Below are 26,755 nucleotides of genomic sequence, written 5' to 3'. Positions count from 1 at the left end.
GGTTCCCTCAGAAACTACTCAGTCTTTCTATCCTCTTGTCTTTTATCACCTGTTTTATGAATTGTGCTGTTTCCCCATCTCGCTTTCCTGTCCATCTTTGTCTGACCCTCTGTTTCTTGCTCTTCTTTCTCCTCTTTTCTTTTTTTAGACATCGGTATGACATTCCTTAAGTGCACTGGTCCAGTTCTCTCTCTTACCCCATTCCTTCCAGCAAATGCATATTTACAAACACTCCGTCTGCATGTGGAGCAGTTCCATGCTTTAATAATGTGTTCAGCCATAATCTCTTCATTGCAACTAGGAGTGGGGGTGGTCTAATGAGGAGCAGGGGTGAAAGGACTGGATGAGTGATAGGGGTGCACTGACAAGGAGTGGAGAAGGCAACAGGCTTGAAGAGTAGTGAGGCAGGCTAGTAGAGTAGGTTGGTGTGTTGACAAGCTGCCAGGACTCTCAATGCTGCAGCAGCATAGAGGAATGGTCTACTCCACACATGCACCTGCACAAAAGCCAACTGAAGTTGGTTAGCCCAATGACAGCAGCCCAAGTTGAAATGTCACATAGGAAGGACCAATCATTAGAAGTTAGTTGGTACATACACAGTAGTCAATGGGATCAAGTCTGCATTTGAACTTAATCTTATTAATTTGTGCTCATCTGCATGATCTGATGATTGGCTGGCTATCCTAGAGCTGTGGCTGCTTAAATTGGTCTAAGCAGCCCTGTCACTTTCTTTAACAGTACATGATAGGATGAGGATGAAATGCTAAATTTACTATATGTCAATGGGTAGATGTTTTTAATATTTAAAGCAGTAGAAGCTAAAACTACCAGATCCGTTGTGGATGCAGCATTGTGACGCGTTTCATCCCGGACAGAAATTTTTCAAAGGGGATGTCATCCTACTGTATTTTCCTATGAAAAAGCCCTGCCCAAGATGAAACACATCAGTAAAATTACATCCATTTTCTGTATAGAAAATGTAATATGCTTATGAAACAAATTATTTGTTCAGCTATACCTGATATAGACAGACTATGGCCCATTAACAGTCATGGAACATTTGCTGACATGCCATACTATGAGTTCGATAGGTTATTTTCTGCAGAAACAATTATTTCTACAATGATTACTATAAGGTTGATGAATGACATCATCATGTATAAGAAAATAACAAATGTAATAATAGTTTGTGCATTTGACATGTATTGGCCAGCATTGGACGTGCGTTCTATAGCCTAATGATCAGACCTGACGTTGGCATAGAAATAAGTGTTAAGAATACTCCGACATCTGTTCATGCTGATCAGTGTAATTTGTTTTTTTATGGTTTTTTTTACTGAGAAGATACATTTAGTTTATTTTTTTATACAAAATAAGAACAATTCTATTTAACACTTCTGGTGTCATCAAACTATGTTAGTTAGATGTCCTACCGTCTTAGTTACAATAAATGTCTTGTTATTTTAGTTACTTGAGAACATCGCTGTAGAAATATCTGCTCCACTGTGTTAGCTGTGTGCGGCCGTAGGGGATCAGCTGGGGTTCTTATCTAAACACAACTTAAAAATTATTTGTCTTCTATACAACATTGTAATAACGTATAAAATATAGCGATAAATAGATATATGGAAATGTCATACATGATATTACAGAAGTAGCCTTGTAATATCTTCTTTTGTTTGCTCAAGGATATCGGTATAGAAGCCTCCCTTTCCTCAGTAGAAATATAGTTTGCCTCCTTTATAGAAATGTGTAATCACTTAATACAAATCTATTGTCAGCCTAGATGCCAGTGAATATGATACAGTTTAGTATATAGGCCACACCAGTTAGTATAATCCTCTTGTGTTCCACCACTGCTTCCTGGCAACACTATTCCCTCAATGTTCTGCAGTGCCAATTTATAACTTATTGCATTATTAAAATCATCTGGCGCCCAAGTGATTTGTTTCTGGAGATAAAGGAATGGAAACACCATCAAACACAGTACGTAAGTGCTGGTCCATTGAGTAATGGCTGTGACCAGATTCCAAGACTAGCACAGGTCCTGGTGCCCCTGTGACTGAATACCATCTGTTATTCCCCAAACACTATGTTGTAAAGTATGGTTCATTAGTAAGAATGCTATAATCTGTGATTAAAAGGTCATATATTCTTTTTCTTGGTAAAATATATATTCTCTAAATGTGTCTGTAAATTAACAGTTAAACATGCTTTGAGGTACTGTGATTCAGGTCTCTTAACAATTATGGTTGTACTCCATCAGCTGAGCTACAGCAGAAAACACCAGCCTTAGCCTGCAGTGGCACCATACTCCTAATCATCAGATTGTTTTGGATATTGTGTCTGGGGTATCTGTCACTCTCACAATGTGGGCAGCTATTCTGTGTGTACTGAACCAATACACAGCCTCAGGGGTGTCACCGTGCTCTGGGACACCCGGTGTGCTTAAAATAATCAAGAGAGCTGGCAAAAAGGGGGGTGTCCTCATGGGAAAGGGCCATGGTGTATCGGCCTGACCTCCATTTCCATGACTCCCGGTGTCTCGGATATTCTGGGCTTCCCCGGAGACTGTGGGGTATACTTACTAAGGTGCAGGGTTTTTTTTTATGGAGTTGTTGCCAATAGCAACCAATCAGATTCTACTTAACATTTCTCTAGCTGGTTCTAGAAGATAATAGATATAATCTGATTGGTTGCTATGGGCACCATCTCCACTTCTAAAAAAAAACCCACACTTTAGTAAATACACCCCTGTCTGTCTGCAGTGCTGGCTCCTACACTGTGACAGGAGCCGAGTAGTACTGCACATAATTTTACAGTGCAGGACCCGGCTTCTGTCACTGAGGATTCTGCATTTTGGTGTCAGCCCTCAGTACCCCCGTAGTGACACCACTGTGCAGTCTATCAACTCGGCAGATGTATTAACTTAGAGAAGGCATAAGGAAATGATAAACCAATGATAAGTGCAAGATGATAAACGCACCAGCCAATCAGCTCCTAACTGTCAATTTGCATATTTAAGCTGATTGGCTGGTGCGTTTATCCCCTTGTGTTTATCACTGGTTTATCACTTCCTTATGCCTTCTCCAGGTTAATACATCTGTACTTTATCACTGTGGCATATACTGTAGCTTTGATTACAGAGTTGATTTAAGGAAAAGTACACTTTAATTAGATATGTAAATAGTAAACCCATCTGATTATTACAACAGAAGCATTAACACCTGGTAAACAGTATGTGAACACTTCCATAAGTACATACTACACCACACTACAGTGAAGCCTGGAGAGCTACAGTAACTTCTAACATTCTATAAAAAGTGAGGATAAAGTACAAGGTTTCAATGCTTATATTTATATAATACCTAAGAAGAGTAATAATAAAGAAAGATGATATATTTGTCACTACTACAGATTTACATTGTAAAGGAATTTTTACATTAATGATGTTTATCCCTCTGTGAGTCCAGATCTGGTCCATAATTCTGTGGTCATTGAGGAATGCACAAAAGTATACACATGAAATGATATACACAACTGATGTAATTGCCACATAAGACAATGAATAATTGGATATATAAAATCAGAATGTACACTTTCTCTTTTACAGAGATAAAATCATGTATTTCTGTGATGTAGGCAGTGGTTAGTATAATGTGTTATCTCTATTTCTGTTCGGTTCTTTAAGTCGACATTTCCTTTATTGAGTATAAACAACCAGTTGGGCAGAAGCAGGTGGTGTTGGCAGTGGTGGTTAAATCAAAACGCAGATTTTATTTTGACACTGCTCTTTTTGCCTGTAGCATTTAAAATGTATTTAGCAAACAAAACCTGACCTGAAAATGAGCCATCTCATTAAATTGGGGGAGAGCAGAGCCACTGTATCATCTGGTCCCAGTGACTAACATCACTACGTACAATTGTCAGTAATGTTCCCAAAAGTGCATGCATAGCTATAATTGTGTGTGGCAGTTCTATGTGTAGTAGCTTTATCTAATTCTATCATTGTCAACCTTTATTACATAGTTTATTCTAATAAATGTTATCAGATCTTCTCCTGCTTCAGTTTATACATAGAGAAGAATGTAAAAGACAATCATTTGTTATAGATTATCTGCAGCATGCAATAGTGAGGTATGAAAAGGTTATACCCACTGATGGAGGAATTCAATTAGCAGTGGTAATTTACAGCGGGCTAACTGATCTCCCAGAGCTATTCAATTACTCCCTGCAGGCTGCCCACAGGCTATATGGTGAAGGGATTTCTTTTCAGGTTTGAACAGACCCGAAAAGAAATCCCCAATAAATAGCCTGTTCTCGGGCACCACAACAGTGTTAACACATAGGTCCATGAAGTTATCCTGGATTCTATGTATTTACGTCCAAAAACAGCATAATTTAACAGCCCATTAAAAGGGTCTCAAGTGCATAGCTCCAGGTGTTAAATACCGAGACTACCACCCTTTTTCTCCTCAGTTAAATTAGCAAGGCAAATTGAATTCCCCCTTAGTAAACTAAACCCAATTAAATGAGTAATTAGGATAAGCTACTGTAGTTAATAGTCTTTCCCAATATCAACCTGATTAACTATCAAAGTAACGTTGTTAGCCTTGAGAATGCAAAGACTTATTATAATCAGATGGGATTAACCAATCACTGTTATAAAGAGGTGCACAATAATAACATTAAAGAGAATATAACTGGAGATCACTAATACTAATACAAAAAGAATCTAACTGGAGATCATTAGTTGTATTTTGTGTTACTTTGACGGAAAGGTCACACTCATAAAATGAATACCTGTGTAGCTAATGAATTGAGGCCATGTTTACACAGGACCTGTATTTCTATTCAATTAATTTTTTAAAGGTGATAGAACAGCTGTTTTATTTTATCTATATTAGCTTAGTAGATGTGATACAGTGGCCACCTTACCTGGTTGCTACAGGCACATTCTCCACTTGTTTACTTCTTAGCTCTTTTCACTGCATGATACCTCAACCCCAAAGTTTGGAACTGTTATCAAACTTCCAATTTGAGGCCCTCCTCAGGGGCAAACACAGGTTTTCTAGAGGGGGAGGGGGGGTTTCAAAATGCTTGATTTTAGAGTCAGTGTGAAGATTGTATAGTTATCACTATACAGGCTATAATCTGCGTCATACAAAGTGTAGTGTATGTAATATATCACATACAGGGCCACAATCCAAGTTCCCTGCTCTATAAAGCATTGAGCCCATCTGGGTGCCTCGGGAGTAGCAGAAGAACATAACACCAGCCATGGAAATATACGAACACACTGTTCTCCTTATACAGTAGATAGTGTATGTAATACAGTATGACAACACTATAGATATTCTAAAGTAAAGGTTCTAGAGGAGAGAGTCCAAATATTAAGATTCTGTATCAAACATACTGTATAGCTCTAGTAAAGCTATAATGAGACATTGGCTGGGGGAAGAAGGGTTTCTAGGACACACACACACACACACACACACACACACACACACACACACACACACACACAATTCCCAAGATTTCTTCTACTGACAGATGAGTCAAAAGATAAGTCTTTGTAGCCAATGTGACTAGTTGTGTCTGGAGAAAATCTCTACAGTAACAACCTCATGCTAGTACTGAAACATGTTGCACAAGGGTTTTTGATTATCTGAACCTGAATGATTTCCATAATTGAAGAAACTGTATATTCTGCTTTGCATCAAATGATTATCCAAGAGAATGACAGACCCATATAGTGAAGCTGAAATACAACAGGATATGCATACCTCCCAACATGACCCTCTCCAGGAGGGACAGAATGCTCTGCTCCTGGACTTCCCTCTCAATTTATGATTGCCCTCACCTGTATGAAACACCTTTCTTATCCATTGACCTGTTCAAAACAGGTGTCGAAAATCAAAATTAAGAGAAAAGTCCAGAAGCAGAGAATTTTGTCCCTCCTGGAGAGGGTCATGTTGGGAGGTATGGGATATGTATTAAGACTATGATCCACATGCTCATCTCCTCTGTACCCACACTTCCAGGCTTCTTTTTTGTCCATTTTAGTGCCAAGTTCCCCCTGCTATGTGAGATCTGGACTAATTTCCTCTTTCTCCTTGCTCCCTAGGCATGCTGACAGGTATAGTTTTCTCCCAAGTTGTAGCCCACTTAGCCAGTAACTAATCCTTCACACAGTGTGTTCCCCGCACAAGAACCAAAACTAGCACTAAGCTTTGTCTAGTCACGTACAAAGATGCTGAATTCTAACATTTAACTATGTTATCTCAGTAACCATGAAGCATGGCTGTTGGGAAGAGCCATAGTGATTTTAGTACTGTTTTTTTCTTTTTAGGAGGAGGGGTTAGGTGACTTTTTTTGCACACCCAATTCTCTAGTGAACTCAGTCCCGGTCTGAACAGGCTGTGGCTGTGTCAAATTATAACTAGGATTCCCATCCAGTGAGTTTCACTATAATAGCCGCAACCAGCCCAGAATATGTAGTACAGCCTTTGGGGAGAGGCGGCATTTTTTGCTTTAATAATTTTTTTACATTTATTTTATGTAACACTTGCAATGTCTGTGCTGATAATCATAAATACGCCAGGGCTTGAAACACCCATCAAAAACATTCCTCATGTTCTGCAAGTACTTTCCCATCTGAGTAGTAATTGTAAGATGCAGCCAAATCTGCACACTGACGTATATATGTGTATTAGTTGTGCACACGCAGTACAGAAATTTCGAATTTATGGAAATTAAAATTGGCAACTCTTCATAAGCAGCATTGTATGTTCTGTATTCTGTCTGGCTACATAAAAGTGTCTCTATGTGTTGTATCCTTTCTCCTTTTTCTCCAACTTCAGAGTAAATTGAGGAAAATCTCTTATTACAATAAATATAGAGCAATCCACTGGCTTATCGTAAACGCAAGAAAATAAGGCCACTCTTAATTCCTTGTATATTTTCAAAAAGTTCCAGCTCTCAGGACTTCTTCTGCAAATGTGTTTCAGTGATTCCACCTCAAATTTTGTATGCTGTTAAGTTATATTAATGTAAAGTGAGTTAGAGTGAATCCTGCAACTGCAAAACTTGTTTTGAAGGCACACAACAAATCTCCAGAGACATGGATAAATACAGCAGCCCATATAATAAGCCTGCCTGCTTTGTGAAGTTTAGCTAAAGTGTATTCCAGCACTGAGTTAATATGTCATAGAGTAAATGGGAATATCAGTTTATGGTAATGGTTATTGCTTTCATAATGAAATAAACAGTGTCCTGTCACCAAGGGTTCTAGGCTCCAAAGCCACCAGAGGCATGTTTCAGCAGGACATTAACGGAAACACACACAGCCTGTCGGAGCTTGAAAAATATTTATAATTTGTGTTTAGGGGATTCTAAATGCCAGTGAGCTTTAATGTTCTGAGAGCAGTGGAAACAAAGAAATATCAGAAAATAAATGAAATTACAAACATGTATAGCTAATGGAGAGAGATATTTTATAGAGAAATACTGACTGATTTCTTTGACAGTTCACTGCTTCGTAGGCCTCTGCAGCTACCAAAGGTAATAGTCTCTTGGCTTTGTGTAGTAAAGTTTTATTACTTTTATTTCTAATGAGAAGGGAACACAGCATTATTTTTTTAAGTTAAATCAACCTTTATTATAATTGGTTCCATTATTCTTTTAAGAGGATATTTTACCTGGCAACTGCTGTGTCCAGTGTATTGATGAGTACACACTAGACGATATATTATGTGTAGAGCCGATCAATGACACATTGTCCGGACCATCTTTAATGTATCAACTTTCAAAGAGGTCTACTACAGATATATCGCATCGCCCGTGCTGCAAGACCGATGCAATATATCTGAATGATATATCATTAATAATGTGTAGTGTGTACAAAGACATGTTTTGTAGTTCACAAACCTCTGAATAGACTTATAGTTTGGATAGGGATTATGATTGTTTAGTGTGTTTGTCCAATATAGTGTTTTTCAATCATTAGGAAAATCGTTAGGATGGTTGGTCAGCAGTTACATTGTTCAAGTGTGTAGTCCACATAAGATCCTTCTCCATCATGACTCCTTGGCCTCTTAATAGGTTAATGCAAGTACTGGATTGTAGCGTCACCTCTATGTAGATGACATGTATACTCTCCAGACCTCTCACCATTTGGATGTCCTCCAGTGGTTGAAGTGGGCTGAAATGGGGCGGAACTATGTTCCATCGGTTGAATTTGGAGACGGAACATGTTCCACCTCCACCAACCCACCTCGCCTGGCCTCACTTTCTCTTACCCTGTTGGAGAGAAACCACCATATATGTCAGACAGGAAAAAAGCACAGGGTATACCATAGGGGATGCAAAAAAAAAAAAAAAAAGGGGCACCCATAGTGGCACAGACTTGAGGATACCATAAAAAAACTCAGAAGGGTGGCAGATAAATAATTAAGAGTTACATTGAGTGTGTTAAAGAGCATCTAAAATGTATTTCACAGTATCATAGCCCTGAAAGCATCTGGAGAAGACATTTCTAAACACCTCTTAAAACCCTGGTGTCTTCTCACCAACTCAATCTGTGTCTTTCAAAAAGTGAGGTAATAATCCAGCAAATAGAAGCTATCTTTCTGACATCTCTATTTCTGTTAACAACATAACTATACATCCAACCACTAACCTTATAACAGTACAAATTTAGGTGGGACAGTCCTGATTTGAGAGACTATTCTGCAACATGGAGGAACAGGACTTATGGGTGCTGTGCCCCACTAATAGGTGCTGCATGCACCTGAAGCTGGTATGTATGGCATTGTAATTATGTTTTAGGACATGGGAAATATTTGAGACTAGTCTAGCACTTTGGAGGCACTAGAAACATATGCTGCAGGACACAAAATGACATGAACCTGCTTTAGCCAAATAAAATAATGGTTTAAGGCTTGACAATTTCATCACCGTTTATTTTGTTCTTGCACGCCATACCTCCATGTAGTGATTATTCGCAGATTATTACCAACATGGCTGCCTTGTCTGGTACTCTGTGAGGAATGAAAAATGCATGAATTTGAGGAACTTGCAAGGGTCTTACATAGTATTTGTTACGGTTTTATGCACAACGTTACCTGCTTCAGGTGATGTCTAGTGTCCAATGGCTGCAAATCATGGCTAGAATCGAGAATGCTGAATATAACTCTTTTGCATGAAATTTGGGTAGCAGTGAGAACTGCTTTTGGTATGTATTACTGGTAGTGCACCACTGAGTGGTTCTGTACGAGACTGGTTACCGGCTGAGGAATAAAGCTGGACTGGACTGGTTAGCGGCTGAAGAGTAAAAGCTGGACTGGACTGATTACCGGCTAGAGGGTTAAAGCTGGACCGGACTATGTTACCAGCTAAAGAATAAAGCTGGACCGGACTGGTTACCGGCTGAAGGGATAAAGCTGGACCAGACTGGTCACCGGCTGAAGGGTTAAAGCTGGACCAGACTGGTTACCAGCTGATGGGTTAAACTGGACCTGGCAGAGATGCACAGGAAACAACATGCAGGTTCACTTGTCACACTAACAATGTAACTAGTTGCACAGGCCCTGAATGCTTACATAGGGACCTCCTTTTATACCTGAGCAAGAAGCAGTAGGGAGTGTCAGTGAAGGAAAGTCTCTCATTGGCCCCTGCTGTCATGTGACCAGAGAAAAGATGGCGGCGCCCATGCAGGAGACTGAGGGGACGCCAGCCTATTACCATCAGACTCCAGACAGCATAGACAATGCTGGGAAATCAACGCAGTCTGCCAGACGCAGGAGCCCTACTTTCGCTGGAACCGCAGTGTCAGTGGTAAGCGATTACGGCGCCACCACTGGCTGCGCATCCTGACAGTATTTTAATCTCCCCCATTATGTGTCATGGTTTCCAGGCACTGCCTATTCTGTCAGTTGTGATCCTAATTTATGTAGTGCACCTAAAATGGCTGCCTCACCTAGATTCTTCGTGGTTAGGCAACTGATAACCCAAAATATTCTTTGTTATATTATGTTATTTTCTATACTGTTTTGAAAATGTAAACCTCTGTACCGTGTTATTTCTAAACCTGTTAAGCAACTTAAATTCTATTGGAAAAAGAGCACAACATTATGACTAATTACACCTGCTGCAGAGGTGTGCAGAGCCTTATAATAATTCTTGAAAAAAAAACACATAATTTTTATGAAACCTTTTTCTGTGGTGGAGGCTGCATTACCCATATGAGATTGGGTCAATGTATGCTCCTGGGCAGAATCCTCTTTCCTCTTGATCTTCCCCTAGCACTATTCATACCACCACCAGTCCTTGACTGTCTCCTTGCCCCAGTCAGCGACTCTGAAATTGTTTGCTTGTCCAGGATCTTTGAGAGCTGTTGGTTTTCCCTTCTAACCAGTGCTACTCACCACTGCATTGCCCCTGTACTTGTCCCTCACTGACTGTGGTTTTATTGTTATGTCTTGTATTCATGCAATGTACTTATGCAATAGTTAGCTGTTATGTATTGCAGATTTTTTTCCCTACATTTATCTTGTGTGTGGCACTGCATACAATTTGTGGTGCCTTATAAATAAAATATAATCTGAAATGTTATTAGAAAATCGTGTTTATGGCACATTACAAACAAAATAGCGTAGTTGTTATTTTGTTACATTCTGATGATAAATCCAGTGATGTTTTATGTCAAAAAAACACAATTTTATTATAGACAATAGTAGTAGATAAACCAGAGTAGTCTGCAACAATTAACTGTAAGATTTTAATAATCAGCAATTAATTTATTCTTTTCAAACTTGCTGATTTTTACATTTCTTTAAATATATATATATATATATATATATATATATATATATATATAGTATAATTTAGAGTTCTGGTTTCTTAGAAATAGGAAACATGGACACACTCTATACATAAGATTTGTCATTTTGGAAAGAATCATAGAGACACTATACATTAGATCATTTTTATTTTGACAGTTGCATGCAGTATCTGAGTTATATTAGAGTACAGTGCACTCATGATGTCTGTGAGTAAATCAATTTGCTCGTAGAAGCTGATTTGCACCATTAACATTACAAGTGTATATATTTGGAGATTATTGTCACGATGAATACTAAATAAGTATTAGAGAAATACTAAGGGCAATAACTAATTTGGAATAACTAAGAAGCTCATAGCCTGTATTCTGATGATCGTATATCAGCTGTCTGTGCACAAATCTGTTTCAATAAAGCAATATCTTCTATATACTTTTAAGATTACCTGCCTTGCCAAACGTACCTACTTTGCCAAGTTTATCAGCTTCCTCAAGGATATCAGCAAGTATTAAATTATAAGTGCCTCCTGCATCAGTTCAGACTGTATAGCTTTTCCCAGAATGAATACCATCATGTGAATATTACTCCTTGTGACTTCTTGTACAACTGCACCCAGGGGGTTCTTAATGGATATAAATGAGGCAATTGTACAGTCCCAGGTAATGTTCTAAGCCATTAAACTGGAGACAGCTCTACCCTAGAGCAGAAAAATTGAAAAGCATTCAAACACCTGGTCAGAAGGGTAGAGAAATATTGATGCACTGTAGTATTAAAACTAATTATGTCCATGGGGCAGAGACTCTCCAACAGTGGTGGGTCGCCCATGAAAAAGGAGAGATATGGTAGACTTACCATTGTTAATTCTCTTTCTGTAAGGTACACAGGGAAACATCGGGGTAGAGTGGATCTTGAACCAGAGGCACCAACAGGCTAAAGCTTTAGGCTGTCCCAGGATGCATTGGGGCCTCCTCTATTACCCCGCCTCCAGGGACTGTGAGCTCAGTTTCGTTAACCAGTCCAATGCAGGAGCAGGTAAGAGAGAAGGTAGATTTTAGTCACATAGACCCACATTCTCACGACAGGAGAAGGGACCAGCCATACAAACACATAGAAGCTAGGTGCGCCAGAGCGGGCGCCCTGTGGAACCCAATGTACCTCACAGAAAGAGAGTTAACAATGGTAAGTCTACCATAACTCTTCTTTTCTGCAGCAGGTTACATTGTTATTCCACAGGGAAACATGAGGGTTATCCTAAAGCAGTTCCTCAAGGGAGGGGACGCACCTTAGCGGGTATTAGAACCCGGCATCCAAAGGAAGCATCCTAGGAGGCGGTAGTATCAAAGGTATAGAACCTAATAAACTTGTTCACAGAGGACCATGTAGCAGCCTTGCACAATTGTTCTGCGGAAGCGCCACAGCAAGCCGCCCAAGAAGGTCCAACAGACTGAGAAGAATATGGACATTATTAGCAGCAGGAGCAGGGAGACCAGCCTGCGCATAAGCTTGTGCAATCACCATTCTAATCCATCTGGCCAATGTTTGCTTATTTGCAGGCCAGGCCAGTTTGTGAAAACCAAACAAGACAAAAAGGGAGTCTGACCTCCTGATTGAGGCAGTCCACTCCACATATATACGAAGATCCCGTACCACATCCAAAGACCGCTCTTTCGAGGACAAATCAGAAGAGATAAAGGCCGAAACCACAATCTCTCTCTAAAAACTGCGTGGTCACAATGAAATATTAGAAAGGGTGGACGACAGGACAATGAGCCTAAGTCTGACACCCTTCTAGCAGAAACAATAGCCAGTAAAAACAAGACCTTGGCCATGAGCCATTTAAGGTCCACCGTCTCAAGAGGTTCAAATGGAGACTCTTGCAGGGCATTCAGGACAACCAACAGATCTCATGGAGCCACAGGAGGGACATAGGGAGGCTGAATCCGTAAGACACCCTGAGTGAATGTATGAACGTCCGGTATAGGCGCAATTTTTCTCTGAAACCATTCCGACAAGGCAGATATGTGAACCTTGAAGCCTAGGCCTTGAAAGTCATAATTCTGGAAGTTCTGAACCTGTATGCATCATAATTCTTATCAGCACACCAGGTGAAGTAGGAATTCCAGACCCTGTAATAAATCCGAGCTGAAGCCGGTTTACGGGCTTTTAACATAGTTTGGATGACCACCTCAGAGAATCCTTTGGCTGATGCTTCAAGAGCCATGCCGTCAAAGCCAGCCTGGCCAGGTCTGGATAAAGACATGGGCCCTGTATGAGGAGGTCTGGGCGCAGAGGAAGTAGAAGAGGACGCTCTGTGGATAGACCCTGCAGGTCTGAGAAGCAATGCCGTCTGGGCCACACTGGAGCGACTAGAAGGAGAAATCCTCCTTCTTGTTTGAACTTCCGCAGGACCCTGGGCAGGAGTGACACTGGAGGGATCATGTAAGGATGCCAAAAGTTCCATGGAATTGCCAGTGCATCCACGAACTCTGCTTGAGGATCCCTGGTCCTTGATCCAAAGACAGGAACCTTGTGCTTGTGTCGAGATGCCACACGGTCTCTGTCTGGTAGGCCCCACTTGCCCACTAGGAGTGGAAAGACTCCACTCATCGGCATGCACGTCCTGTCGACTGAGTAAGCCCGCTTCCCAGTTCAGGACGCCTGTAATGAACACTGCCGATATTGCTGGCAGATGTCGTTCAGCCCAAGGAAGGATTTTTGACACTTCCATCATTGCCATGCGGCTTTGAGTGCCGCCTTGATGATTTATGTACGCCACCATAGTGGCGTTGTCAGACTACTTGAACAGGCCTGTTCTGTACCAGATGCTAGGCCAGTTTCAGAGCATTGAACACTGCCCACAATTCTAGAATGTTTATTGGTAGGAGAGATTCCTCCCTGGTCCAGCGACCCTGAAGAGAGTGTTGCTCCAACACTGTGCCCCAGCCCCTCAAAAAAAAAAAAGAGGAAGACTAGATGGGCCAAGTGGTTCTTTTCTGACGTCAAATTCTATGTTTCTATGTTTCAAATTCTATTGTGGGAGTTTGACAGAATCAGCAAGTCAACCAGATACGGCAGGATCCTGAGATGGGCCACCATTATGGCCATGACCTTGGTGAATATCTGAGGAGCCGTAGCCAGTCAAAATGGCAGAGCCTGGAACTGATATTGGAGGTTGCCAATAGCAAACCACAGATACTGCTGATGCAACATGGAAATAGGTATATGCAGGTACGCATCCTGTATATCCAGGGATACCATATAGTCTCTGGGTTCCCTAGCCAGTACAATTGAGTGCAGTGTTTCCATATGAAACTTGGACACTCTCACAAACTTGTTCAGTGATTTGAGGTTAAGTATAGTCCGGAAAGACCCATTGGGTTTCGGAACTAGAAACAGGGTCGAGTAGTAACCTCTTCCTCTCTGGGTCAGAGGAACCGACACTACCACTCCTGTATTCAGGAGGGAACCCACAACCTTTTGCAGAGCTTGCGCCTTTAACAGATCCAAAGGGATAACCACGGTGCAAAATTGGTGAGTGGGACATCTCTTGAAGGAGACTGCGTACCCGTGAGTGAGAGACAACTTCCCACACCCATGCGTCTGAAGTGGTCTTTAACCAGACCTGGGTGAACTGCAGAAGTCGACTTCCCGCCTTGGAGTCCCCTAGCGGGAGGTCTGTCCCATCATGCGGCAGGCTTGTCTTGTTTAGAAGCATGCTGACGGGCCACCCAGGACTGCTTTGCCTTGGGCTTAGTGATTTTTGGAGCACGAGATTGTCTCAGGTATGCCTGACCTTTTGCTTTACCTTGAGACCAAAGAGAATGAAAAGCGATACCTTTAGCCTTCTGTGCAAAAGGATTAGTATTTGGGAGAAAGGCAGTCTTAGGAGCCGCCAATTCAGACACAATTTTATTTAGGTCTTCCCCAAACAAAATGTCCCCCTTTAAGGGGAGTACCTTCAAGGTTCTTTTCGTAGTCTAGGTCAACCTTCCATGACCTCAACCACAGAAATACGGCAAGCCAGATCAGACATAGTTGACGCCTTGGCTGCCAACACACCTGCCTCAGAGGACACCTCCTGAATGTAATAGGCAGCGGTGGTAATGTGAGACAGGTACTGTCTGGCATTGTCAGATATATCCTCGGGCAGCTCTTCCCCTAATGACTGAACCCATGCTTCAATTTCTTTTGCAGCCCAAGAGGCCGCAACACGTGTCTATGTACAGCACCTGTAAGGGAGTAAATAGACTTCAGGCATCCCACCACATGCTTATCTGTCAGTTTCTTCAGTGAAGTGACAGTGGTGAAAGGAAGAGTGAATGACACCACTAGGCGGGTGACATGAGAATCCACCGGTGGTGAATTTTCCCACTTGTTACATAACTCTGCAGGGAGAGGATAGCGAGCCAAGGCCCGTTTAGACAGAGGGAATTTCTTCTCTGGATTATACCAGGGTTCCTGCCTGATGTCCACCAAATGGTCAGAATGGGGTAATAGATTTTTAACCTCCTTCTGCCGTTTGAACATATCAGTTTTCTTAGCCACAGTAGTGGAATCCTCATCATCAGTGATTTGTAGGATTTGCTTAATAGCAACCACAAGGGCAGGGACATCAATTTGCAATGAAGAATCCTTGTCAGAAACACCTGATTCAGTGTCTGACAGGACAGTATGCTCTCCCTCCTCTTCAGATAAAACATCTGAGAGATTAGTGGATTGTGAGGAGGAAGCAGCCTGCTTAGATGACCCAGAGACACAAGAGTGACCTGAAGTAGATTTTTGCCTGACCAAGGAATGAGTTAATTTCTGCAACTGGTTAGACAAATTTTCCGCCCAAGGTGGATTAACCATAGGGACAATTTATGGCTGTAATGGCACAGGTGGTCCCATAGGGGGCTTAAGGCATTCCACCAGAGTACCCAGTAGATTTGTGAATGCAGCCCGGGTGGCTCCTGATTGGTTACAGGAGCTGCGGACTAACTGGGAAATGTATGACACATAGTACTGTCACAACTGAGGGCCTGAGCTGACGGGAGGCAGCCTCAGTTGTAGGGGCTGAGATGTACCGGAACCTGGGAGGTTGTATCAGACCCCTGGACATGTAAGTAACATGAATAATAACTGCCCGAAGGCGTGACCACGACAACTTGGATAAAAGTCAATGATGTTTATTATGACAACTCCGCAACACAGCAGCAGTAAAAGAAAACGTAAAAGTCAGCAAAGAATAAATACAGTTCCTGGGTACTACAGGATGGCAGGAGCCACAGGGCACTGGTAGTGTGAGATAGTTCTTATGATCTTCTAGATGGAAAGTCCTTACCAGGCCCGACTGTAGCAATGGAGATAACCCAGGATTGTGCCAGCTGGTGTTCCAGGAAAAGCTGGGTTGCTGAAGATAAAACAGCTGCTGTGGATACTGGCTGGAACCAGACTGTTGTTAGCACGGAGTGGATACTGGCTGGAACCAGTCAAATAATAAATGAACTTGGGAGCGATGAAATATGAACTGAAATGTAGAACTTGAGAGCGGAGAAATAATAATACCGGTGGAGAGTGGTAAAGTGTAGAAAGGACACCGGCCCTTTAAGGGAAGCTGTACTCTGCTGGAAGCTGAGCTGGAAGCAGGTAATGTTGTAGCTGGAAACAGATGAATCCACAATGGATTGGAGAGTCAGGCTACACCGCAGGTGGAATGCTGGTGCGGGTCTCTATGGTGGAAGTCTTGAGACAGGAGCTGGAACCTGGAAGACAATCACAGGAGAGAGACAAACAGGAACTAGGTTTGACAACCAAAGCACTGACGCCTTCCTTGCTCAGGCACAGTGTATTTATACCTGCAGCAAGGAAGGGATTGGCTAGGCAATTATGCAGATTATCAATACTGAGAACAGATTGGTGGAAATGATCAGCTGACAGAATCCAAGATGGCTGCGCCCATGCAGACACTTGGAGGGAAGTTTGGTTTGTAATCCATGTGGAAATGAAAACAGCAATGGCGGCGCCGGCCACCGGAGACAGGAGGCGCCAGGCTGACAGATGCACATCCAACCACGCGGACACAGCGGAGGCCGCGGCTGACGTAATCGCCACTCAGACACTCTGCATGCAGAAGTTCAGGGACGGCGGCGGAGGCCGCGGGAGACGCCATGCCAGGTGTAATATGGCGTTCACTGTGACAGCGTCCCAGAGTGACAGGAGAGGATACAGGATTGTACACATCAGGATAACAGATGGGATCCGGTCCTGGAGCGCTGAGCCAGCCTTAGGAGGCATCTGATGGGTAAGAAATGGCGTCCAGATACCCGGATCGTGACAGCACCCCCCCCTTTAGGAGTGGCCCCAGGACACTTCTTTGGCTTTTGAGGAAACTTGGAATGGAATCTCCGGACCAAGGCAGGAGCATGGACATCAGAAGCATTGGTCCATGAACGTTCCTCAGGACCATAACCCTTCCAGTCAATAAGATATTGTAGTTGACCGTAACGGTGACGTGAGTCCAGGATCTTGGCCACTTCATACTCAACGCCTCGTTGAGTTTGGACTTTCGGAGTTGGAGGAAGTGAGGAATGAAACCGATTCAAGATCAGCGGTTTCAACAGGGAAACATGGAATGTCCTGGGTATTTTTAAGAAGGGAGGCAACTGGAGTCTGTAAGCAACAGGATTGATGACTTGTTCAATCTTGAAATGACCGATATAGCGAGGTGCAAACTTCATACTGGGAACTCTTAACCTCAAATTCTTCGTGGATAACCATACCCGATCACCCACCTTGAGAGCAGGAACTGCTCGACGCTTCTTATCCGCAAACTTCTTGTACCTGAACGATGCCTTGAGCAGAGCTGATCGTACGCTCTTCCAGATATTGGCAAACTGATGCAAGGTGATATCCACTGCGGGAACAGAAGTTGCTGGAAGCGGTTGGAACTCAGGGACTTTAGGGTGGAATCCAAAGTTAGTGAAGAATGGTGTTGAAGCAGATGAAGAATGATACTGGTTGTTATGACAGAACTCGGCCCAGGGAAGTAATTGAACCCAGTCATCTTGAGAGGAGGACACATAGATGCGGAGGAAGGCCTCCAAGTCCTGATTCACCCTCTCGGTTTGACCATTGGTCTGAGGATGGTAAGCCGTGGAAAACTTTAGCTTGACTTGGAGGACTTGACATAAACTTCGCCAGAATTTGGCTGTGAATTGAACTCCTCGATCTGAGATAATTTCTTCAGGAAGACCGTGGAGTCGGAAGATCTCTTGTATGAATACTTGAGCCAACTTGGAAGCTGACGGAAGACCGGTGAGAGGAATGAAGTGTGCCATCTTGGTGAACCGGTCAACTACCACCCAGATGGTATTGAACTTGTTGCACATGGGTAAGTCTGTAATGAAATCCATCGACAAGTGGGTCCATGGTCGACGGGGAACGGATAGTGGAACCAGTTGCCCCGCAGGCGACTGGCGGGATACTTTATGTTGGGCACACTTTGGGCAAGATCCAATAAACTCCAAGACGTCCTTTTTCAGAGTTGGCCACCAATAGGACCTAGAGATAAACTCCAGGGTTTTTTGGATACCTGTATGTCCGGCAAAACGGGAAGCATGGGCCCAATGCATGAGCTTCTTCCTTAGCATCGGCTTCACAAAACTTTTCCCTGATGGGGGCGTAGAGTCCATCCCTACCGTGGAGAATGCCAACGGATTTATAATAGGATGCTTGTCTGAAGACTCTGACTCATTTTCTTGCTCCCATGAGCGGGAAAGGGCATCGGCCTTGCGATTCTGAGAGCCCGGACAGAACTGGAGTTTAAAGTCGAACCTGGAAAAGAAAAGTGCCCTTCTGGCTTGGCGAGGGTTGAGACATTGTGCGCCCTTCAGGTATAAAAGGTTCTTGTGGTCTGTAAGTATGGTGATTGAATGAGAACCTCCCTCCAACAGATACCTCCACTCTTCTAGAGCGAGCTTGATGGCTAGCAACTCCTGGTCGCCAATGGCATAGTTGCGCTCAGCTGGGGAGAACTTCCGGGAGAAGAAACTGCAAGGGTGTAAATGGCCATCTTTAGCCCTCTGAGATAACACCGCTCCTACTCCAACGGAGGAGGCATCCACCTCTAAGATGAAAGGAGAGTCGATGTCAGGCTGTTTCAGAACAGGCGCAGAGATGAACCTTTGTTTTAAAAGATGAAATGCTTGCATGGCTTCTTCAGACCACTTGGACGGGTTAGCACCCTTCTTAGTGAAAGCAGTAATAGGCGCCACAATGGTGGAAAAGTCTCGTATAAACTTTCGGTAATAGTTGGCGAACCCTAAGAACCTCTGGACCCCTTTGAGGGTTAAGGGTACCGGCCAATTTTGGATTGCTTGTAGTTTCTCAGGATCCATCTCTAGTCCGGAACCGGACACAATGTACCCTAGAAACGGAATGGACTTGACTTCAAAGACGCATTTTTCTAATTTGCAATAGAGATGATTGACACGGAGACGGGACAGAACCTCTTTAACCCAAAAACGATGTTCCTCTAAATCGTTGGCAAAAATGAGGATATCGTCTAGATAGACCACGACATGACGGTATAGAATGTCTCTGAAGATCTCATTGACAAAATGCTGGAAGACAGCTGGAGCATTGCTCAATCCGAAGGGCATGACGAGGTACTCATAATGTCCGTCACGGGTGTTAAAGGCGGTCTTCCACTCGTCACCCTCACGGATCCGGATGAGATTGTATGCACCTCGCAAGTCCAGCTTTGTAAAGATGGTAGCTCCGCTAACTCTGTCAAAGAGCTCAGTAATCAGGGGTAAAGGATAACGGTTCTTGATGGTAATGTCGTTCAAACCTCTGTAGTCGATGCACGGCCGCAGACCACCATCTTTCTTTTTTACAAAAAAGAAGCCTGCGCCGGCTGGAGAAGAAGAAGGTCGAATGAACCCCTTTGCTAGGTTCTCTTTAATATATTCCTCCATAGAATGCGTCTCAGGCAGAGACAACGGATAAGTTCGGCCTCGAGGTGGAACCTTCCCTGGAACGAGATCAATCGGACAGTCCCATTCTCTATGAGGAGGAAGGATATCAGCAGAAGCTTTACTGAACACATCCGTGAAATCTTGATATGGAGGAGGTGGAACATCAGACGACCTGGGGGAGGAAGAACAGACAGGCAATACTTTAAACAAACATGTCTCAGCACAGGAGGAACCCCATCCCAGGATTTGCGTAGTCGTCCAATCAATTGTAGGATTGTGAAGACGGAGCCATGGAAGGCCCAGGACCACAGGATGTGTGGCTCTTGGAATCACTAAAAAAGAAATAAGTTCGGAATGAAGAACTCCCACTCTCAGACGAACTGGTAGAGTCCTTAAAGAAATAACTGCATCAAAAATTTTGCTGCCATCCACGGCAGTTAAAGAAATGGACGAAGGAAGTCTCTCGGTGGGTAGGGACCACAGTTTAACATAGGCTTCGGTAATAAAGTTCCCAGCTGCTCCGGAATCAAGGAGGGCAATGACGTTCCGATAACGTTGAGCAACTTGAAGCGAGACTGGGAGATTACAATCTTGAGGAGATGGAGAGGAGATCATTACTCCTAGCCGGCCCTCTCCTTGGCGAGCTAGGATTTGGAGTTTCCCGGACGTTTGGGACAGGCATTAATGGTGTGAGACGGAGCTGCACAATAGAGACAGAGAAACTCGGAGAGACGTCTTCGGCGCTCAGCAGGAGTTAAACGGGAACGGCCAAGTTGCATGGGCTCATCTTTAGATGGTGACAGTTGACGAGGAGGAGGAGGAGCAGAAGATTTTGGAGCAGATGATCTTCCACGCTCAGTTGCTCTCTCTCTGAAACGTAAATCAACTTTCGTGCAGAGTGAGATTAGCTCATCTAACTTAGAAGGTAAGTCTCTGGTAGCTAACTCATCTTTAATACGCTCAGATAAGCCATGCCAGAATGCAGCATACAGGGCCTCGTCGTTCCATGCCAGTTCGGATGCCAGGATCTGGAACTGTATCAGATATTGTCCTACAGTACGTGACCCCTGGCGTAAACGGAGAATCTCGGATGAAGCTGAGGTTACCCGGCCTGGCTCGTCGAAGATGCGCCTGAATGTTGACACGAAGGCAGTGTAGGAAGATAGCAGGGTGTCGGACCTCTCCCATAACGGTGATGCCCAATCAAGGGCTGAGCCACTGAGAAGAGAAATAATGTAGGCAATTTTTGTACGGTCACTGGGAAAATTGCCAGGTTGTAGCTCAAACTGAATCTCACACTGGTTGAGAAATCCCCTGCAAAATCTTGGAGATCCGTCAAATTTTGCTGGCGTTGGAAGATGAAGACGTGGAGCAGAAATGGGTAAGGTGGGTGGGGTTATAGCTGGAGTCACTGTGGTTGACGCACCAGACGCGCCTGATCCACGGAGAGTTGTCTGAATCCCATCCAGCCGAGTAGAGAGATCCTGGAGACAGCGGATGATGTGGCCCTGTGCAGCCTCCTGATGTTCTAGTCGGGCTGCCAGTTCTTGCATCGGCCTGGCCGCTTGATCCTGGTCTCCGGCTGGATTCATTAGGTCAGTGCTTACTGTCACAACTGAGGGCCTGAGCTGACGGGAGGCAGCCTCAGTTGTAGGGGCTGAGATGTACCGGAACCTGGGAGGTTGTATCAGACCCCTGGACATGTAAGTAACATGAATAATAACTGCCCGAAGGCGTGACCACGACAACTTGGATAAAAGTCAATGATGTTTATTATGACAACTCCGCAACACAGCAGCAGTAAAAGAAAACGTAAAAGTCAGCAAAGAATAAATACAGTTCCTGGGTACTACAGGATGGCAGGAGCCACAGGGCACTGGTAGTGTGAGATAGTTCTTATGATCTTCTAGATGGAAAGTCCTTACCAGGCCCGACTGTAGCAATGGAGATAACCCAGGATTGTGCCAGCTGGTGTTCCAGGAAAAGCTGGGTTGCTGAAGATAAAACAGCTGCTGTGGATACTGGCTGGAACCAGACTGTTGTTAGCACGGAGTGGATACTGGCTGGAACCAGTCAAATAATAAATGAACTTGGGAGCGATGAAATATGAACTGAAATGTAGAACTTGAGAGCGGAGAAATAATAATACCGGTGGAGAGTGGTAAAGTGTAGAAAGGACACCGGCCCTTTAAGGGAAGCTGTACTCTGCTGGAAGCAGGTAATGTTGTAGCTGGAAACAGATGAATCCACAATGGATTGGAGAGTCAGGCTACACCGCAGGTGGAATGCTGGTGCGGGTCTCTATGGTGGAAGTCTTGAGACAGGAGCTGGAACCTGGAAGACAATCACAGGAGAGAGACAAACAGGAACTAGGTTTGACAACCAAAGCACTGACGCCTTCCTTGCTCAGGCACAGTGTATTTATACCTGCAGCAAGGAAGGGATTGGCTAGGCAATTATGCAGATTATCAATACTGAGAACAGATTGGTGGAAATGATCAGCTGACAGAATCCAAGATGGCTGCGCCCATGCAGACACTTGGAGGGAAGTTTGGTTTGTAATCCATGTGGAAATGAAGACAGCAATGGCGGCGCCGGCCACCGGAGACAGGAGGCGCCAGGCTGACAGATGCACATCCAACCACGCGGACACAGCGGAGGCCGCGGCTGACGTAATCGCCACTCAGACACTCTGCATGCAGAAGTTCAGGGATGGCGGCGGAGGCCGCGGGAGACGCCATGCCAGGTGTAATATGGCGTTCACTGTGACAGCGTCCCAGAGTGACAGGAGAGGATACAGGAATGTACACATCAGGATAACAGATGGGATCCGGTCCTGGAGCGCTGAGCCAGCCTTAGGAGGCATCTGATGGGTAAGAAATGGCGTCCAGATACCCGGATCGTGACAAGTACACAGGCACAGTACACAACTTCCCCCTCTGGTAAATCTTTGGCGCATGCTCTGCATGATGCAGGAGCATCCACAGACTTACTGCTCTTCTTGTTAGACATTGATTAAAACCGTTAGTATGTGACTGTTGACACATTACACAACACCACATAATCCGGTACTATGTGACTGAGTACACAGTAGAAAACACATAATGGGTAAATACTGTGATGCACTATATATATATATATATATATATATATATAATCAGTGGCATGCGGAGAGGTCATTGGCTGGTGAGGCACTGCAGCCATAATGATCCGCAAAGTCCGGTGATGAAACTTACCGCCACTTGTGAAGTCATCGAAGTAGGCTGACAGTGCCTGCCTACTTCTATTTTTTTATTTAAACATTTTAAAAAAAATGTGTTTTAGGTAGCCCGTGAGTTGAAATAGTTGGGGGATTTGGGATCAGAGTTAGGTACCCCTTTTTACACATTACGGCAGACAGCGTCCCCTTTTTTACACATTACGGCAGACAGCGTACCCTTTTTTACGCATTACGGCAGACAGCGTCCCCTTTTTTACACATTACGGCAGACAGCGTCCCCTTTTTTACACATTACGGCAGACAACGTCCTCTTTTTACACATTACGGCAGACAGCGTCCTTTTTTACACATTACGGCAGACAACGTCCTCTTTTTACACATTACGGCAGACAGCGTACACTTTTTACACATTACGGCAGACAACGTCCTCTTTTTACACATTACGGCAGACAGCGTCCCCTTTTTTACACATTACGGCAGACATCATCCTCTTTTTTTACACATTACAGCAGACAGCGTCCCCTTTTTTACACATTACGGCAGACAGCGTCCCTTTTTTACACATTACGGCAGACAACGTGCCCTTTTTACACATTACGGCAGACAACGTCCTCTTTTTACACATTACGGCAGACAGCATCCCCTTTTTACACATTACGGCAGACAACGTCCTCTTTTTACACATAACGGCAGACAGCGCCCCCCTTTTTTACACATTACAGCAGACAGATTCCCCTTTTTTATTTTTCTTACTCATTACATCAGCAGACGAGAGAGAGAGTGTGAGTGAGTGTGTGTGTGTGTGTGTGTGTGTTTGTTTGGTACTCGCCTTGGGGGGCCACGATCCACCATCCACAGGACGCAGATCCTGGCAGCTGCTGCGACGCTTCGGAGCCCCTTAGAGCGGAAGACAGCCAGCGGCAGCAGGGAGCTGGTCTCAGGGGCTGAGCAGAGACGGCGGCGGCGGGACTCGGGGACGGCAGGGGCGGACCTCGGGAATGGCGGCGGCGGAGGGACAAGGGGAAGGCGCGCCTCACAACCCTTGCAGCGGCAGGACAGAGACTTGGGCTCCGGGACAGCTCCCCTCCCGCTCTGCTGATTCCGGGCTGAAGGCTGACGGGCAGCAAGCAGCTTCCCGCTCCACCGCTGCTGCTGGTCAGTGTTAGCTACAGGGGCGTGCTATGGGTTGAAAGCACGCCCCTGCCACTCCCCTGTCAAAGCGGCACTTCCACTAAGTGCCGCTTCAGCTGCATTTTTGAATGGGCTTTAACAGCCCAATTCTTGGTCCCGCCTCCCCGCTTCTTGTCCTTTGCACTGACAGCGGGAGGCACTGACAGCGGTGCCTCCTAAACCCAATTAAAAAGAATATTTAGACACCAAGAATCATTAAAATAATATAAAGCCTAATGCATATACTTATGACATAGAATATGTGTCATAAGTATTTTCCTTATATTATTTTAATGATTATGACAGGGGAGGCACTGCCTCCCCTGCCTCCCCTGACTGCACGTCCCTGATAGATATATATATATATATATATATATATATGACCCTGACGCACCTAGTCCCCAGAATATAGTGATAGATATATCTGGGAAACACTGAGAGTGAAACCACACAGCAGATACAGGCACACACAGACACACGCAATGCAGATAATTATTATGACAATAAAACTGCACTGAACTTGTATATGTACAAATATGTATATATAACACAGCACGGTCCTAGACTGGAGGTATATATCAGAATACTCGTACAATATAGCCTATTAGGTACTCTTTTTCTTAACTAACTGTATAAAGGGGGTCATTCCGAGTTGATGGTAGCTGTGCTAAATTTAGCACAGCTATGATCATCTTCCCAGACACGGGGGGGGGGGACGGGGGACGCCCAGCACAGGGCAAGTCCACCCCGCATGTCAGTCCGGCTCCCCCCACACAAGTACAATAGCATCGCACAGCGGCGATGCTTTTGTACTTGAGAAGCAACTCCCGTCCAGAGCAGCTCCTGTGGCTGGCCCGGAGTAATTCGCCGCTACCCCGGGTCACAGCGGCTGCGTGTGATGTCACGCAGCCGGTGCGGCCCACCCCCCGCACTGTCTGGCTACGCCTTTGTTGGCCGGACCGCGCCCCGAATTGTCGGCTAAATGCCGCCGGGCTGCCCGCAATCACTAGGTAATGATAGCTTTCGGCCGTTAGGCATGCGCCTGAGCACAACGGCGTCAGCGCATGCGCAGTTCCGACCCGATTGCTGCGCTGCAAACAACTGCAGCGTGCGATCGACTCAGAATGACCCCCTAAGACGTGTAGAATATTAAGTGTTTGTAAAGTCACAGCGCTGTATACAGGCGGCTATACAAGGGAGACCTTGCCCTGCAGTCCCAGAGACTAGCCGCAACTATTCTTATAAGATGGCGCCCAGCGTCTCAGTCAGGGAGTGAGGGAGAGTGTGAGGCAGCTTCAGGACAGGAAAATCTGCAGTAGCTGTCACTTTGGGCTGGGGAGAGGCTACAGGTCAAGCGCCAGCTCCCCTATGCTGGACTACCACATGAAGTACTAGCGAGCCTTATTAAATGGGGCGTTAGAACACCCGACCTGTGCTCTATTGCCCTGGTGGTCTAGTGGGGTCCCTGCCCGGTGACAGTGTCCACGCCAGCACCGCGACCTGTCTCCCTAGGTTACGGACAGAACTTGATGTAATGGCGGGTCCCGCCTGGGGAACCCTCTTACCTCCTCCCTGTAGCAGACATGTGAACCAGGAGAGAAACTGCGACCATGTGCCTAAATCCGGAGCGTCTCTGCTGCAAGTTGCCGGGAACAGGCCGCGGGAGTATGCAATGCCGCTTGGGAGGTGATGGAGCCACAGCGCTGAAGTGTCACCATGACATACAGCGCTGACAGCCCACTTTTGAAGAAATTTTCTTTCAGAAAAAGCTTTTTCAAAAGTTTGTGCAGTCTCTGCACAGCTCAGGACTTGCTCAGCCGCTGCGATGATCCTGGCCGGAGCTGACGTTAGGAACCCTCCCTTCAAACGCCTGGACATGCCTGCGTTTTCATGGACACTCCCTGGAAACGGTCAGTTGACTCCCATAAACGGCCTCCTCCTGTCAATCTTCTTGTGATCGCCGGTGTGATTGCTTTCATCGTCCATCCTGTTGCAGTCCAGCATACCCCATCGCTGGCGGGGCCTCGTGCCTGCACATTGCAGCAACTGCACATTGCGGCGCTGGCGCATACGCAGTTCATACCCGATTGCTGCTGTACGAAAATGCACAACAGTTATCGGGTCTGATTGACCCCTATAGCACGATGTGTGCTGAGCGAGGGGGACGGGGGGCTGTTCATTTGGTGAAGTGAGCGACCTGCTAGATTGTGCCTGCATGCAGGCCAATCTAGCACCGACGGTAGCCCAGCGCATCGCTATCGCTGTAGGGGATACACACGGAGAGATCAGTGCTTAACTTCTAAGCAATCTAGTCATATTGCTTAGAATTTAGGCATGGATCTCTCCGTGTGTACCCCCCTTAATGCCCTTGAGAGCCTTCTTGGTCATTTCTGGGCAACTGTAAGGATGAGCAGGGGATTACTAAAGTTCGATTTTGGATTATTTTTTATGAATCCAAAAAATAGACTGAAATTCTTTTGAAACTGGAAAATCCCTTAAAAAATCCCTTATTTACTAAAAAAAACTATTTTGATTGACTTTTAGAAGGGATTTTGTGTTGAGAT

The 26,755-nt window shown here is 44.7% G+C and overlaps 1 long non-coding RNA gene across 2 annotated transcripts in view; it reads left to right on the top strand.

The window, feature by feature from the left end:
- Positions 1–26,755, top strand: part of LOC134909561 (uncharacterized) — a 309,906-nt gene that overhangs the window by 21,796 nt on the left and 261,355 nt on the right. The gene's annotated exons all lie outside the window — the stretch shown is intronic.

The sequence above is a fragment of the Pseudophryne corroboree genome, chromosome 4 (genome assembly GCF_028390025.1).
Source record: "Pseudophryne corroboree isolate aPseCor3 chromosome 4, aPseCor3.hap2, whole genome shotgun sequence".
Taxonomy (NCBI): domain Eukaryota; kingdom Metazoa; phylum Chordata; class Amphibia; order Anura; family Myobatrachidae; genus Pseudophryne; species Pseudophryne corroboree.
This window is presented reverse-complemented; position numbering and strand designations above follow the sequence as displayed.